The 6781-nt window shown below is 44.8% G+C and overlaps 1 protein-coding gene across 1 annotated transcript in view; it reads right to left on the bottom strand.

Annotated features, from left to right (window-relative positions):
* Positions 1-6781, bottom strand: part of LOC129460668 (zinc finger protein 665-like) — a 42766-nt gene that overhangs the window by 13866 nt on the left and 22119 nt on the right.

Here is a 6781-nt window from a genome sequence, read left to right as displayed (position 1 = left end):
CACGTCTTACTGGTGTTTTGAGTTTTCCTTTTCATCTCAGGCCAATTACTTTACGTTTCAATCATCGTGTTTCATTTACTTGAGCAAAGAGGACTGGGTGCCCATAGTGTCACCCGCAGACCTGTAGCTTCTGAGAAACACAGACCCTCAGGCACAGCCCCACCCCCACCTGCTCAATCAGTATCTGCAGTTGAATAACAACCCCAGGTGTTTCACACGTGGGTTAAAGTGGGATAAGCACGAACATAGGCTGACTCTCAACTTGGTTGTACGTAGGAATCTCCTGGTGAGTTTTAACCACTGCTCCTGGCTGGGTCCCACCCTTGGAGAGAGTCATGTCCTAAGTCCCGTGTGGGGCTGCATATAGGGATGGGTGGACCCTTTGTGGTTAAGTCAAACATGGGTCAAGGTTAGGAAACACTGGAGGGAGAGGGCGAAGACAATGCCTCCCTCACCCGCCTCCTCCCGTTTTCACCTTGGGAGGAAACTCTCCTGAATCCAGAAAGATCAGAAGGCTCTGAGGGTGGGATTTCAGTCTCAGGAGATGGTCCCTGTCTCTCTAGGACCTGGTGCCTAAAAAGCAGTGGATGGAAGTCTCCAGGCTGCCTCGTGGATGGGGGCCGGAAGCCATGAAAATATAAAGAGTGATCTGGAAACTCAGGTTGAACTCCAGCGTGCTTGAGTAAGGTAATTTTTAAATATACGTTACGTGAGAGCCATCTTCAACTCTGGCCTCCCAATTTGCTGTACAAACAGTTTCCCTAATAGAGAAATTACAGTCTAGCGGGCTGCACCACAGGATCCCAGGCAGCCTGTGGGAAATGCAGGGGTGTAGATGGGGTGAGCATGGGGGCTGCCAGGGTAGAGGGAGGTTTCATCTTTTGTTTCTTCACCCTAAGTTCTGTGAAGCTTCATCCTTCTGCTTGTACTTTCAGCAACCAGGGAGGGCCAGATACGGAGCCTTTGTTTTTCTGCCCACACTTGCACCCATGACCCATGCTTATCCCCGGGGACTTTCAGCCTCCCCCACACCTAGCCCACCCTCCCTGCATTGTGTCACAGAGGCCAGGATGGAAACAGGGGCATGCGTATCCAGCAGAGCTGTGGACGTTTGAGTTCCCCACTTACAACAAATTCCAAGAATATTTAGTTTCTTCCATAATGTTGACGAAGTCAGGATAGGGACAGAGGAAGAAACTCGGGCGCAGAGCAGGAGAGTGTCTGCCTGGTAAGGAAGGCAGCAGCAAAGCTCAACCCTCCCAGTGCCACCTGCCTGCTGGCTGCTTAAGGCTCAAATACGGAAACTAGAATGCTTTCAAGTCACCCAGAGCTCTCTGTCAATTTGGTCACCCTTGAATCTTCACTGTTCTGCCAGGAAAAGAATGAACAGTAAGCAAAGCACATTGAGTTGCTTGTTTAAATCCTTCTTCCCTCACATGAGCTTCACTAGCATGGAGGACCAGGGAGGCTTCCTACTCCTCTTTGTTTCCAGCTTGATAAACACATTTACTCCATGACCACAGTGCCTTCTCTTATCCCTCAACCCATCCTTTCCTTTTCCAGAAAATCATTTTGCTCTCAGCATCCCACCGTCATCAAGACTGTCATGAAATATGTAGGGCCTTCAAGTGGGAGGCAGAATCTTTGTTACATGGTCATGTCTGTCTTTTACCCCCAATGATGACAGCATCAACATCTCTTAGAATGATTTTTTTTTTTTTTTTTTTTTTTTTGAGACGGAGTCTCGCTCTGTCGCCCAGGCTGGAGTGCAGTGGCGCGATCTTGGCTCACTGCAAGCTCCGCCTCCCGGGTTCACGCCATTCTCCTGCCTCAGCCTCTGGAGTAGCTGGGACTACAGGCACCCGCCACCGCGCCCGGCTAATTTTTTTGTATTTTTTTGTATTTTTTAGTAGAGACGAGGTTTCACCATGGTCTCGATCTCCTGACCTCGTGATCCACCCGCCTCGGCCTCCCAACGTGCTGGGATTACATGTGTGAGCCAACGCGCCCGGCCTGATTTCTTACACAACAATCCCTGAAAGAGTGCTTTGGAACAGGAGTTGACAAAGGATGTCAGAAACATGAGGGCTACACAGGGAAAATGACTCAAAAAGGTACACTCAGGCCGGGGGCGGTGGCTCACGCCTGTAATCCCAGCACATTGGGAGGCCAAGGCGGGCAGATCACAGAACAGGCAGGACTATTACTTTCACTGGAAAGCTAAGGAACACGTAGATGGATAAACCTACTGATTTGTCAAAATCCAAAATTTTAGAGCAAAGGGGGCTTGACCTTGGCAGGGTTGGTAAAGAGCAGTGGAGTTAAACTCTATGCAAGGCAGAATTTTTTTTTTTTTTTTTTTTTGAGACAGAGTCTCGCTCTGTCGCCCGGGCTGGAGTGCAGTGGCGCAATCTCGGGCAAGGCAGAATTTAACTGTCTTCTTCAAGTAATGCAGATGTATATAGAGTCATTTTAAGTCCTGCCCTCTTATTGTAGATTGGTGTTATTTTATTTCATAACTTTGTTTGTAACAAGTTTATATTCATGGATAAAGATTTATAGAATATGCCAATACAAATTTCAAATAAAATTGAGGTATCTTAACATAACATAGACGCAGAATGACCTTACAATTCTCTAGGAACTGCTCCATGACAAATCATATTTAAAGAATGCACAATTGCCTCTATCTTGAGATGGCAGCAGACATAAGAATTTGCTTTTATGCCAGAAATAAATTGGAACCTATCAGAGAAATCACTGAACACTATGTCTTGCTCTAACCTATGGGAAATGAAACACCAATATGTGATAAAATCATACAAGGTAGAAACCTAATGTTAGTAATTTCAAATTATGTACTTATCTCCATATTAATACTTGATACAAGTAAAATAGCAATAAGGCATGATTTCTGAAATATATTTAAGTGGAAGCCTCTTGTACAAATGGAATCTTTAACGTGTTAAATTTTGTGTGTTTTACAAATCAAAATTGTACTGTGGAGAATAAAAGTTCCTCTTCAAAACTTCCCTTTTTGTTAAGAATAACAAAACTTCCCCGTCTGGGAAGTGAGGAGCGCCTCTGCCCGGCCGCCCCGTCTGGGAAGTGAGGAGCGCCTCTGCACGGCCGCCCCGTCTGGGAAGTGAGGAGCGCCTCTGCCCAGCCACCCATTGTCTGGGATGTTAGGAGCGCCCCTGCCCGGCCGCCCCATCCGGGAAGTGAGCAGCCCCTCTGCCCGGCCGCCACCCCGTCTAGGAAGTGAGGAGCATCTCTGCCCGGCCGCCCCATCTGGGAAGTGAGGAGCACCTCTGCCCGGCCGCCCCGTCTGGGACGTGGGGAGTGCCTCTGCCCGGCCACCCCGTCTGGGAAGTGAGGAGCGCCTCTGCCCGGCTGCCCTGTCTGGGAGGTCTACCACAGAGGCCAGAAGCAATGTGGGGGCTGGACGTGGTGGCTCACGCCTGTAGTCCCAGTACTCTGGGAGGCCGAGGTGGGTTGATCACTTGAGGCTAGGAGTTCGAGACCAGTCTGGCCAACATGGCGAAACATATGAAAAATACAACTGACAAACCAACCAACCAACCAAGCGACAACAAAACAGGTCTACCCTGGAGTCATACTCTAATTTTTTCTATTTTCCTCCCTTTCTGATCCTTTATCCCACTTTCTTTTTCTTCCTCTTCCTTCTCCTTCTTTGTCAAATAGAGGATTGAGTTATTATCATTGATCCATATAAAGTCCCTCTCTCATTTATTTTCTTTAATTCCCACCCCCCATTTCTATTCCCCGTCTTCCCATGTGCAACCTTCCTAATATGTTTGATATGCATCTTTCTGTTTGTATGTACTTTTAGAAAATGTTTATTGTTTTGTGTGCAAAAAAATAATAATAATAAAAAAGAAAAAAAAAGAATAATACATTCTAAGAATGATAGTCCCACTTAAAAGCTTCTAGTTTCCTTCATATTTCATACTATTAACAAATTTTTTACCCTACTAATAACCCTTTGTTGTCCCCTGGGCAGTTGGTAAATACAGTAAAGAAATAAGTAATCCTATGTCCCTGTACTGTTAACCAAAAGGCCTAACCCATATGTTTCCTGGCCTGCCTGGGCAGGCCCAGACATGCCCAGGCATGTCCCAGCTTGCAGCCCAGGCTCCTTTCCTTATTTGGAAATGTTATGGTTCTCCTAGTTTCCCACAACCAACCCCATCCCTTTCTTTGTTCCCCATCGCACCTTTACCTATTTAGGAAATTTTTAAGTTTTTAGTCAATTGTTATCAGTCTAGATTGTGCAGTCCAGCTCCAGCCAATGGAGATAGGACACAGCAGTAGGGGCCCAATGCATTAAGAATAAGAATCCCTGCTTTCCTTTGTTCAGGGTGCTCTCATGGCAATCAGGCTCATAGGCAGCACCCTTCTGCAGAAGTAAAATTGCCTTGCTGAGAAATCTTTTGTTCAAGTACACATTTTCTTTGCAACTCCCAGCTTTCATTTCCAACAGTACACTGTGGGATTCATATGAGACTATGCTTAAACCACAGAATACATCATTAGAAGCTTTTGTGCCCAAGGGCTGCTCTCTGAAACCCAGTTTGTACTGTTACCACTTCCTCAAATACTGATTCTTTAAGTAGGAGATGGAAAACAATCTGTCAATATGAAGAGACCATGGATGTTTTCAGGAGGAGACAATCAGTTTCTCCTAAGCCTTCATGCACTAAGGATGAGAGAAAACATTCATATTCCAGCAATTGCCATTTGGAGACACCCTTTCTGTACAGGATTAGTGATTCCTCTTGATCTCTCCTATCTCTTTGAGAAGCACGGTGGTCTTGTAGTGCACTTCTAATAATTCTGAAAATTGAGTCTGTAATTCTCCTAGGGTGGACTGAACAGTAGATTAATTTTGGAGCTAAAGTCCTTAAGCACATTAGAAGTCAGGTTTCATTATCATTTGGATTAAACACCAACAATCAATGTCACTGTGGATTACACTAAATTGCATTATGTGACATCAGGGATTGGTGTAGGGTGTCCAGGGGAGAGAATAGAGTCCTGGGGTCTTAGTTTGTTTCCGGTTGGGCCAGTAAAGCCCCTTCCTCAACCCTCTTTTCTGCTTATCACTAGAGACGGGGTTTCACTGCATTAGCCAGGATGGTCTCGATCTCCTGACCTTGTGATCCGCCTGCCTCGGCCTCCCAAAGTGCTGGGATTACAGGTGTGAGCCACCGTGCCTGGACCATTATTTTATTTTATTTTATTTTGTTTATTTTTTGCAACAGAGTCCTGCTCTGTCGCCCAGGCTGGAGTACAGTGGTGCCACCTCAACTCACTGCAGCCTTCTCCTCCCAGGCTCAAGGGATTCTCTGGCCTCAGCCTCCCAAGTAGTTGGGAATCCAGGTCGGTGCCATCGTACCCGGCTAATTTTGTATTTTTGGTAGAGATGGGGTTTCACTATATTGGCCAGGCTGGTCTCAAACGCCTGGCCTCAAGTCATCCACACACCTCAGCCTTCCAAAGTGCTGGGATTACAGCCGTGAGCCACCCCACCCTGCCCCCACTATTTTAAAGTGGGTCGCAAGAAAATCTTCCTAACTTTTGCCTCAGTGGAAGGCATCATCTTTGTTATGTTGTTCAAATAATTTATCTATCTTGTAACGCCTATGAAGACAGTACCACCATCTTTCAAGGCTATTTTTTACACCAAAATCTTTAGAGTCTGGAACAGAAGCTGATAAAAGATGTAGGAAACATAAGGAATGCATGGGGAAAATACCTCTAAACACAGTGGACTTTGCCCTTTAGAATATGAAAATAGGCCGGACGCAGTGGCTCATGCCTGTAATCCCAGCACTTTGAGAAGCCAAGGCAGGTGGATCACCTGAGGTCGGGAGTTCGAGACCAGCCTGACCAACACGGAGAAACCACATCTCTACTAAAAATACAAAATTAGCCAGGCATCATGGCGCATGCCTGTAATCCCAGCTATTCAGGAGAGTAGGTGGGATTATTTTGTTTTATTTTATTTTACTTGTAAAATGAATAAGCAGGAGAATCGCTTGAACCTCAGGGGGTGGGAAGGTTGTGGTGAGCCGAGATCGCACCATTGCACTCCAGCCTGGACAACAAGAGCAAAACTTTGTCTCAAAAAAACATATATATATATATATGAAAATAATTGATACTTTGAGAAAAAAAGCCCATTAAAGATTCTGGACACAAAGCTTTGTTTTGTAGTGCTGTGGGATTGCTAACATGTCCAGTAGGCAGGAAGAAGGGAAAGAATGACCACAAGGCTTCACAGAAATGTGCGCTCCAGTGGTGATGAGAGAAAGAGTAGAAACCATAACAAAACATTTTGGTTTCCATCCCGTAAAAGTCATGAGGCTTAAGTGAACATATTATCAATTGTTACTGCAATGCAACAACTTAATTCTGAATGGATATCTGATTTAAATTGTGAAGATGAGTAATGAAATTTATAGATCAAAGGAGAACAAAATGATTTCTCACACAGCCCGAAAAGCATTGATGTGAAGTATAAAAGGAGAAATGACAATTCAGTTTATAAAAAATTTAAGAGCTGATATTAATAAAAAGATAAGAAAGATAGAACAAAAACCAAGGAATTACTTGTTTCCAGCATATATAGTGTACTCAAATCAATAAGAAAAAGAAATGCAATACAACTGAAAAAAATATTATCTATATGTATACACACACACACACACACACACATCCAAAATACATAAGGAACTCATACAACTCGATACCAAAA

The sequence above is a fragment of the Symphalangus syndactylus genome, chromosome 13 (genome assembly GCF_028878055.3).
Source record: "Symphalangus syndactylus isolate Jambi chromosome 13, NHGRI_mSymSyn1-v2.1_pri, whole genome shotgun sequence".
Classification (NCBI taxonomy): domain Eukaryota; kingdom Metazoa; phylum Chordata; class Mammalia; order Primates; family Hylobatidae; genus Symphalangus; species Symphalangus syndactylus.
Note: the sequence above shows the minus strand (reverse complement) of the source record. Positions and strands in the feature narration are given on the sequence as shown.